General features: G+C 27.0%; 1 protein-coding gene across 1 annotated transcript in view; it reads right to left on the minus strand.

Moving 5' to 3' along the window:
* The window catches only part of LOC129960782 (uncharacterized), a 36,489-nt gene extending 25,268 nt beyond the window's left edge, over positions 1 to 11,221 (minus strand). The window contains exons 1-2 of the mRNA XM_056074421.1: positions 11,156 to 11,221; positions 72 to 163 (exon numbers count right to left, since the gene is read on the minus strand). The gene's annotated coding sequence lies outside the window, so the exon portion shown is untranslated. The remainder of the gene's footprint in view (positions 1 to 71; positions 164 to 11,155) is intronic.
* Between the last annotated feature and the right edge of the window lie 259 nt (positions 11,222 to 11,480).

Below are 11,480 nucleotides of genomic sequence, written 5' to 3' on the forward strand. Positions count from 1 at the left end.
AATTAAAAAGATACTGGTGATAAAAAAAATTGAATTGCATGAGAGTGGTACAATAGTTTTAAATATCTTACCAAACTTATAAAAACAAGCATCCAGACAGTTCCCCCAGCCACAGCACCTTCTTACAAAACATCTTGCACATCTGTATCTATTCCATTTTTACCTGTAAAGTTAATGCATGCATTTAGAAAAGATTAAAAATTAATTCAAAAATAATTTATTTTATAGACATACATGAAAATTACTAAAATTTAGACAACCATTAAATAAATATACTGTTGTAAAAATTTGAAATAATGAGATAGTGTTTAATTTATAGTGGTGGATAAAACTGTGGAGCACTTTTTGAAATATGAATGCTCATAAAATGTTTTCCAAAATACAAAGCACAGAATTATATATTTTAAGGTAATTTCAAAAAATTATACTAAATTAAATATTTGCATTATAAAGTAAGTTATGCTAAGTTTTAGTCAAAGTAACACAGATATAAGAAAGTGAAGGAGTTGATTAATCAATTGTCCTGAGGTTTAATGAAATAGCAGAACAGGGTGCGTAGTGAGAAACTGCTGCAAAAATTAAGTACCTTTAAGCACCTTCGTAAAAATAAATAAAAAATAAACACCTTTGCACATACATAAATCTGCATTTTTTAAAGCAAAGGATGTTTTCTATTTTATAATAACCAGGTTGTGTAGGCTGATTTTATCTTAAACAATAAGCCCTTTATCAGTACCTTAAGAGAAAAATAAGAACCAAACTTAATCTGATATTTTTTTTCCATTATTATAAAACTATAAGTTTGAATGAAATAAATTAAATTGGGTATTAACTAAGTAAGTGTCCAATTTTATACAAATATATACATAAAATACTACAAGGAATGAATAAATATTTTTCATCAACATTGAAATAATTTATTAAATTTTTTTCTCTCCATACCAGTTCTATTTGAAAAACCTTATTAAATCACTTTTCATTGCATATATCTTAATTATTGTAGGGGGGGGGGCGTTATATTGCTGCTTTATTAATAATCCAATTGCTCAAAAAAGATTAAAACATAAGTAAATAAATTAAGAATATAAAATTCATGCTATTTTATTAAATATGTAAATAAAAGATTATTTCTCTTCAGAGATTTTTCAAAACACTTTCAATTCTTTCCCCTTATAACTTTTTAACTAATTAATTTTGTTAGTAATGAAAATTTCCTGGTTTCTCGAACAATTAAGTGCATTAGCTTTATATTCAATTTCAGCAACATCCTTTTGCAAGAGAAACTTCTTTTTCCGTAAAGACATTAAGAAATCAGAGTGTAATTTTCTTTACGACATTGACAACTATTTCTTTTGCCATTTGTTTCCCAAAAAGTAGGCGATATTTTGAATGGACTCCTATTGCTAACTTTTTCAATTCTTTAATAATGATTATCGAGTGGATTCTGCTAGGTCTCTTTATGTAGTCTTAGACTACATGTTGTGAAACATGATATTTTTCATTCAAATTTACCACTTCAATATTTTAATTAATGCTGAATCCTTATTCAATAGATGCTTGTTCAAAAGAAACAATGAAAATTTTCAAAACTCGCCACAGTTTTAAATTTATGATATCAAAGAAAGAATTAAAACCTTATCCAATCTCATTTTCGTGACATGAAGATTATTGAAATCAAGTAAAGGTGTTTTGACTAGGAAATCTATAAACTCCATGAGAATAGCATCTTCATACCATCTTTTACTCTTTCTGATGAAAGCACAACACAGAACACAATTCATTTTTCACACTTACTTGTTCTCTGCCAAAACAATATTTCTTACTGATACAAAATTTACTGAATTCATAATGCATTCCACCATTTTTAAAACATGTTATTGACAATTCATATTTAAAAGCGTATAGAGTTATTGGATATTACTTTTGTGGAATGCATGTCTTTCAATAATTTGTTCCTTCTTATGCCTGCACTCACTTCATCAATTGCAGAACAAGATACATTGTTAGAAAAATCATACTGGCATTGACAATTTACTGAAGAAATAATTTCAACAGAGAAATTTTCTTTTAAAACTTTAAAATGCACAATTGTTGCTTTACTAACTTATGTATATCATATACGTAAAAAGGCAAAACTGGATCATTACTGATACATCTGAAGAAATGCCTCAACATGGTCTGCCACAAATGCAAGTGAAATCAGCTGAGAATGTCTCACCACTGCTTCATTGCATATTTTCTAATGAAGTTCATCGCCCCTCTATCTGTCATAAAAATTAGAGACCTTAAACAAGGCCATGAATGTTACAAGTACAGATATTTTTATTTCCAGAATCCCAATACATAGGGGGGAAAGGGGGGGGGGCATGTATGCTCCGTAACTTCTTGGGCGGCCAATTAAATCCAAAATTTCTGACAGAGCTACAGTTTTAGAAACAAGATAACTGAAAAATTTCATTAATCTAAGTTGTGTATGTTTTTTTTTTTTTTTTTTTTTTTTGTTGTTGTTACAGTACTTGCATGCCTATGAACATAGGTTCAAAATTTTAATACTGATCTATACTTTTAAATACTTTAACTGTAGCACTGGTAAAATATGGGAAAACCATATTTTACCAATGTAGCACTTTGCATTTTTGAAGTTACTCTGTTCACTTGTAGTTGGATAAATAAACAAAAAACAATGGGATTGGATTTTGTTCAAAATTTGGTTGAAATCAGAAAATTTAGTATTAAAAAATTCCAGCTCAAAGTGCTTTAAGTTATCATGTTCACTGATAAACATGATACTAAAAATGTGTTATTCAGAGGTTTGAATCATGGAGTCAGGGTAAAATTTCGAGAATGAATTTTTTGGCAATTACTATTCTCTTTTAATAGCTCATATATGAGAAAGTAAAAAAATAATTTTATTAGTATTAATTTCTTTTTTATATCTTTTTGCAACAGTCACAAATGACCAATAAGTAACATTTGATTACCATGAACATTTTCATTTATTTTTATTTTTGGATGCCTTGAATCATTTAGTGTACCCACTTTTAAAAATCTATAATGAATGAAATGCACATTTTCCAACACACTATTAAGAAGCTTTTAAATTTTTCACAGAAATTAATTGAAATAAAAATACTTAAATAAATCATTAATGGAAAGTTGCTAAATGATGTTAAAAAAAATGCTCTACAAACAAGTAATCACATGAAAAAAAGCAAGGATGAGCTGAAGTTACTGCTGAAAACGTAAAATGAATATATAAAATTATTTCTAAAAAGAAAGGATTTTTCCCTTAGCTACACAAGCAAAAGGAGGTGAAAGAAGAATCAAGTAAGTGAAAAGAATATATTTTCCCCATTCTATCACTTTATCCCTAAACTGAGATTAAAAAAAAACTTTTTCACTGACCTCTGGATTCATTAAACACTGAAAGATCCGACACTGCAAAGAAAACACAGCCTATAAAAAACCAGATTTAGTATGATGAAATGAATTTTTTCCCATCGGAAGAAACCCGGATAAAAAAAAAAAAAGCACTTTTAAGGCCCTTATATAAGGATCATCAAAAATAAGCAGTTTTTAAGGACTTTTAATGACACTAAGCATTCTGCAGAAACTTTTCATGCTCAAAGTTAGGAAAAAGTCAATTTGATAGATTAAGGTTTGTTCAGACATTAGGGCTGTGCATTTACAGTTTTTATTGATGTAAAATATTGTTTAATATTATTGACATTATAAGAAATATATATAACACCTGGAAAAGTGGTAATAGATCTTTTATAAAAAGACCAGGATTAATTTTTTATTGCATGGAAATAGTATTTTTATGAACAAATTATGAGGGAAGTTAACATGAATGTGATTACATAAAAAGTATAAGCTGTAATTTTGCAATCACAAATCAATCTACACAAAACAAATTAGTAAAAAAATTGAAAAAAGTACACAAAAGCTGTTGAATACAAGAATGTGCATGACGTATAGTAGAGAGTCATTCGAAATCATTAGGTTCAAAATGAATGTAAGTGATATCTTCATCAATATTGGAAAAATACAGAGAAGAACTATTCAAGCTTAGATTGAAAAGTATAATTATAAAAGGGGGGGGGGAATCTCATCTCAGATGAGCACACATCAGCAAGGGAACAACACAATGAATGGACAGATGGTCAGTGGGAAAAGCTATACAGAGTGATAACACAAAGGTATCAATATTTGACAGTGATGGAAAGAAACATGCAAGACATCAAGTAGGATATTTGGATTGCATTAAAATGTAAACAAAGAATCTTACAAATAAGATCTGGGGATGTTATGTCAACAAATGCTAAAAGTTACCTTCATATCACTGATAGCACACTAAATGCTATAAAGTACTTCAGCATAATTCTATCTTCCACCAGGCATTTGTTTCTATATGATGCACCATTATCATTACTTTATTACCATTAGTATTCATGTATTTTTATTCAGTGTTCTTGCTACACAGCACTGATATGTAAACACAAAGAATATCATAAAGCTATAATTGCCTCATGCCACATAATATAAAAGACGAGCTGCAAACATGAGTACGATCAATGATAAATTTCATCATAACTGTTATTCTAACCTGCTAATTTTCCTTTGTCATACAATCATTTTACATCTGTTTTTCCTTTTCTGTTTAACATTACATTTCCTTTAAAAAGATATATAATTAATTTACTTTATGTGAAATGCAACATTTTTTTTTATAAATATTCAAATGTAAAAAACATTCAACATCAAGAAGTATCAGCACTTTCAGTCACTATTATATGTATGAGGTTTAAAAATAAATATATATATATAAAGAAAATATTCATATACGAAAAATTAGAATGCATGAAACTCGCTACTCATTTATTATAAGAATAAATTTTAAATTATAAGAATATATATACATATTTTTTTAAATCAGCAAAAACAAGCAGAAGAAATTCAAACACTGATTATTACTGCTCAAGCAATTGGAGAATGTATTTGATATGTTGCTTCATTTATTTTCCAAACTACACTTATTATATGATCAATATTATTCAAAAACAGGCAAAAACAATTATCCAAGAATAATGCAATTAACATATAAAAAGGCAAATTCAAAAAATAAATAAAAATTAAATTTGACAGCTTGTTAAAGTATACCAGAGCTAATTTTACAAAAAATAATATACATTAACAGAATGATTAACAATTTAACGCAGGTTACTGAACTATACTGGGAAGCAATAACTGTACATATGAAATGTACACATTATGTAAAATTTTTAGAAAAATTTTCTTTTAATTTTGATAAAAATTACACTTTTACTTGACTTTTTAAAATCAAAATAGTTAAAAAAAATTGAACACAAATGAAGAAGGAAGCATTAGCTGTTAATGTATATAGACTTATACATATATTTAATTATATATTGACAGTTCTTCAGACAGTAGTGAAAGACAAATTATACCAAGCATTTAAAAAGATTTCCGACTAGTTTTAAAATCTAATAAAAACCAAAAAGACTGAGTTTATTTTCAGGGGTTGAAATAAAGTACATATTATGTTTAGGTATTATATTATCAATAGTAGGATACCCACAGATATTCTGCTTGATGAATTAAAATTTAAACAGGTATCATATTACATGGAAATAATTCTCTTAAATATCAGTTTTTTTTAAAAGTTAATAACCATTCTTTTCAAAATCATCCGATGAACTGGCCGGTACTGCTTCAAAAACATTCTTAATCTATCTTGTTTTTAACATATCAATGAGAAGTCAGATAAAATTTTGATATTGCAGTCAAAAATAATATTCTGGTATAATGAAAAGATAACTAATTAATGAAAATTACCTGTAAACTAATCAGATAATTTTAAGGATAATCCTATCTTTACCCTGATTAGTTACAGAATAAAAACTTGAATGATTAACTGTTGTAAACAATAATACAAAAAAACTGTGAACAAGTATCTCGTGTATCAAACCTCCCCAAAAGGTGAGCATTCATCATTGCAAATAGGATCATAAACTACCCATAACAACAATACCATGTTGCCAAAAGGAATTGAGAAGTTACTTTTTCTCAAATAATTTATCACTTACATAATTGATGTATGATATTGTCACATTACAAGTTATGCCACGTTAAGTATTGAAAAAATAAACATGAGAAGCAATAAAAGAATTTTTGTTAATTTATACAGTTTTTTTTAAAATAGAAGAGACTACCCATAAAATAATTCATGACTTTATTTTCACAATTCAATATATATTTAAAATTAAAGTTAGAAGTTCTCAATGAAAATTGTCCAGAAAAATTGGTGATAATTATCCTAACGATTAACAAAAATTCCAATTAAAATCAATTTTGACAAGAAATACAACTGTAGATTTTTATGTTCAAACAATAAACATCTTGCAAAATAAACACAAGATAAACTTATGTTGTATTCAAGATATTTAGACTTGCATTTTATTGCCATCTGTTGGCAATGCTACAAGAGAGGCAAACAGAATTAAATATATAAACTAAAGGTTGCAAGGATCAATGCGGAATTTTCCAGCCAATTTAAGAATTAAACCGAGAAGATTGAATAATTGAATGGAATGAATCTATGAATAATAAAATGGAAGTTTAACAAATACATGTAATAGCTTAATTTTATTCAAGATCTTAGTTCCTTTTCTAACCATTTAAACATAAAAAATACCTTTACATTTAAATTCTCAACTGGAGGGCTTTTGGTTTTTCTTGAAAGGTCTAATTTTTATAAATTTATCTATCTCATGCGAAGCTACCGAATTAAGTGAAAATCGCATGCCAAAAAGAATTGATGTTGCAGCCAATTTTCAGAAAAAATTTATATTTTGAATATATAAAAAGTCTGAACACATTCTTATGTGTTCTTTCCCCATCCTCTGCATTGCTATAACATAAACACATAATTTCAGGTTCTTGGTCATTGTTAAAAGAAACTAAAATAATCTAAAACATACAAACTCCTGCTTGAAGATGGAGCCAAGAAATAAAGATATGGATTAAAGGATTAATTCTACTTATTTAACAATCAATATTGCATATATTTACAGCCTTTATGAAACTTTTCATATTTTGTCCTAAATGGATTATATTTATAAGCATATCATGAACTGTGTGGTTTCCCGAGCACACTAAAATAATTTTTTAATTTGCATGTACGTATACACCAACTCATTACCCTAAATGAAAGATGTAGAATTAAAAATAAGTTCTGTTCTTAGAGAAAGAAAAATATTTTACTAAGACCAAAAAATTAAAATCGGAAGATGCTAAGGATTTAAAAAAAAAAAAGTGCCTGGTGTTTTGCTAAGGCTGATTTGTCTAAAATAATGAAATGTTGATTGTCTTGAAATGATAATAAGATTGAAACAATTTTTTAATATTTGGAGTGTCAAGAATATTTTACTGAATATAATTCAAGGACTAAGAAGCATCGAAGGATTATATAAAATTTAAACTTCATAATTTTTCAAAAGTACATTTACAGCTTGAAACAAACATTATTTATGTCATTTAAATTCTTTTGAATTTTAAACTAAATTTTATGAAAAATCAGAATTTTTTTTATAGAATAATACTTTGAGATATTGTATAAATTATAAAAAATATCCTGCAATGCACATAAGAAGATTTCAATGTTGAACTCTTTTCTGTACATTTAAAAAAAACATGTTTAAAAAAAGCTTTGTATTAGTTGAAATTAAAAAAAAAAAATATTTGCTAAGGAAACTATTAAGACCATGTCACATAAAATATTTAATTGGAACTTTTAATGACTATGAATCTTGGTGCACTAGCTGGTCTAAAAAAGTAAAATGGCTTAAAAAAATTAAGTACAATTCAAAATAAAACTTTTTTTCTTAGTACAAAAAGCAGATATATATTTTATTTGGTTTTCTATAATAAGAAATACATAAGTATTGTTTAATACTACTTAAATTTTATTTTACAGTTTGGAAATTAGTTGTTTTAATGATGCTGTTTCATAACTTTCACGAAATAATATTTTTATTTCTAAAGAATGAATGTTTTCTAAATAACAGCCTTATTATGACCTTTTCTTACTTCAAATAAATAAGCATTTGTCATTTTATACAATGCAGAGAAAGTATATAATAACTCTCCTTAAAAATAATCAGGCATTTTATAGAACAAACAAATTTCAAACATTGCCTGTAGCATATATAATAACAGATTTTTAAGATATCGAAAAATAGAGATTACTTTTGAATTCTTCATATTACCTTAAAAATAAATCAAAGACACTACAAATTTAACATTTGGCTAATGGATGATATATACCAGTTGAAAATTGTTTAAGAGTTTGAGGATACATACTGATTTAGTTTCATACATACAGACTTCTAAGATAAAAACAAAAATATATTGGAATATGTTTACTTTATCAGAATGAATCTCACAAAGGGAAGTGAAATGTAACTATCGTATATATAGGAAATCACAAGTCAATGGGCTCAAATATGTTGAAACAGAAATCTGTACAAAAATGTCTTGGCACGATATTTGTCAAAGCCAAATATGAAACAAGTACAACCTATATATATATATATATATATAAAAATATAAAAATATATAATTGATAATAATTACTCAGTTATCAAGTTAAAAATATTTTATAATATGGCTTAAAAACTATGTTTTCTTTCCTCAACTTTGAGAACATATCCCCCCCCCCAATATATATATATATACATATTGATATTTAAAAAATTAATTGTATTAATATCCAAAGTTTTATCTTAATTCTGCCCATATAAACTTCATTTCACAATATTCTCTTATTTCCTGATCCAATTCCACCTTGTTTATTTAATTAATGCAATGGAAGCTCTATAAAATTGCTAACATCGACAAGTTCCTACACTCACAAGTGAAGGGACAAAATTTTGTTGAGCTAATACTTTCTTTTAAAAGATCCCTATAATTCCCTTACCAAAATCAACACATGTAAAGAATTCCCTATAAAAATCTCACAGTATATAATCATGAGGATAAATTTTTCATTAGCTTTTCCTCATTTCGCTCTTATGTCATTCTGTGTTGATGTGCTCCTTGCTTCAACTTGTACAAAAATCATGCCTCCAAGGATGGAATAAAACGAAGTTAAAAATTCAAATTGTCTTCTGTCTTCGGCCGCGATTCTGCTTAAAAGAATCATGTTTATATATATACACACACACACACCAAACTGGAGAATCCAGTGGTAGGTTTCTTGCCAAGGCAGAAAAAAGTATTCTAGCCAAACTTATCAAAACTCACCAAATGTCCAGTTCTCTTTTTTGAAAACTATTTTTTTTTTTTTTTTAAAGGTCAATATACTTGGCGATTTACTATCTTAAAAATGTTACAACTTGGAACCAAACACCATTATGTCCACAACTCTCCTGCAAAGAAAAAAGAAAACACCACCAAAAACAAAGGCTTCCACAGTAAATCTAAATACCATCAGAAACCAATAAAATGCTTCACTACTGTCAATTTCATAGTATAGAAAGAAAAAAAATTCTGTTCATCTGTTATAAAGTCTTTTTACTGTTTCATTTCATAATTTTCAGTACAACTGAAGTTCCGACAAAACAGCTTTTACTACTAAACAACTTCTACAAATATTTCGGAAGCTTTCCTTACATAAAAATGCAACAAAATTTTAAAATAAAAAAAGGCTTCTTAGCTTTATGATAAAATGTTATATCAGATAAATATTTGAAGATTATCAAAAAATTTCAGTCTTTAAAAAGGAGAAGATTTATATTTAGAAGTATTTATATAGCATAAGATTTCTATTAAACAGTGGATGGGGGAAACCTTCCTATGAAGGTTTAACTAGAAAGTAAGTTCTCATTTTTCTAAAAAAGTTTACATAATTTGTAAACATACAATAACAGTATACCAGTGCAATTATTCTTTTCAATGTTATATGGGATTTTAGCATATCATAAACCAGTTCAAACATTTTACTAGATAAAAAGTAAAATAGCATTTTCACAGATTCTTCAAAATTTTACTACAAATTAAAAAAAGAAAACCACTTACATGTTAAATATTTCATAAAAACACTTAGATTATATCAGCAACTAAATTTATTTCAAATATTATCACACAATCAATTTACGATGAATAATACTTTGTGATTTAAGATGTTCCATTTGCTTAGAAAGAAAAAGATGCCCTGAGCTTCAAGAAATATCAGCAATCAGACATGATAAGTTTTGATGCAAAACACTTACTGATTCAAATAATCACATACAGAATATTATTCACCAATAAATTTGGTAATTTCAATATTAAAATTGATATGATAAAGTCAACTTTAATATATCAATTTATATCATAACATCCTTTATTTATTCATTCAAAAAATCCTCTTTATTGCTGTCAAAATGCATTATAAGATTAGAATTTTAAAATGCATATAATAAAATTTTTATGCATACTATATCAATGATATAAAAATTGTTTTAAAATTTACTTCTATTACATTAAGATATACTTCAGTCTGCAGGAAAATAAAAAATGTCTGTAACCTGTATTAGAGAATTTTAGAATTTTTTTAGAGAGAATTAGAATTTACTAAACAATGATTGATAAGGTTAAACATCTGAGTTTTAAAATTCATTTTTGGAGTTTTTGAGTGTATTTACGGAAGGAAGAACTGATTTTTCTTTATAAAAAGGAATCGGAACCAATGCATACTGATAATATCATAACAGCAAAATAAAGCAATGAAATCTCATGTAATATTTTGCATAGAAAAGTTCCAATATTCAAGCGTCCTTGAATAACTTAAAGATCAAGATAGATGTAACAAAAATAATTAGATTGTCATAATCATACACAATTAAAAGGAATTTCAAAAGCTTCAACTAAATTTTCAGCAATAACTTCTTTAAATCTTCAAGGTTGCGAAATTCAACTGTCAGATACTTTTGAGATGCAAAATTCATGGAACCTCAGGAAAAAATGGCAAATTTAGATACATGCAGAGAAAGTATATAAGTTAACTATTGCAGCGGAAATTTGGCGCATAATAAATAAAAATGAACAAAGCTGATATAAGAGGTGATTAAACTAATAAACAAGAACTTACTCATTCACCACGGCTGGAAATCTAAGCAACCTGGTCTGTCAGTGTCATATCAAAGCTCAGTTTGTTTCCCATGAATTTTGATTGCCACTCAGTTATCAAAATATTTGAAGTTTCGCAATCGATATTTGATACTTGACGCAAATGAATTAATGAATTATGCCAAATTTTGGATTTTGGCTTAATTTATTTGAGTAAGGAAATGATAATCCGTTCTGAAGTATATTTGTATTTCCTATGAAAATTCTATTGAATATGATTTTAAATGGTATCGCACTAGAGCTATATTCCAAAATTCTAAATCAGCTCCTATTCTTATACCCACAAT

The sequence above is a fragment of the Argiope bruennichi genome, chromosome X2 (assembly GCF_947563725.1).
Source record: "Argiope bruennichi chromosome X2, qqArgBrue1.1, whole genome shotgun sequence".
NCBI lineage: Eukaryota > Metazoa > Arthropoda > Arachnida > Araneae > Araneidae > Argiope > Argiope bruennichi.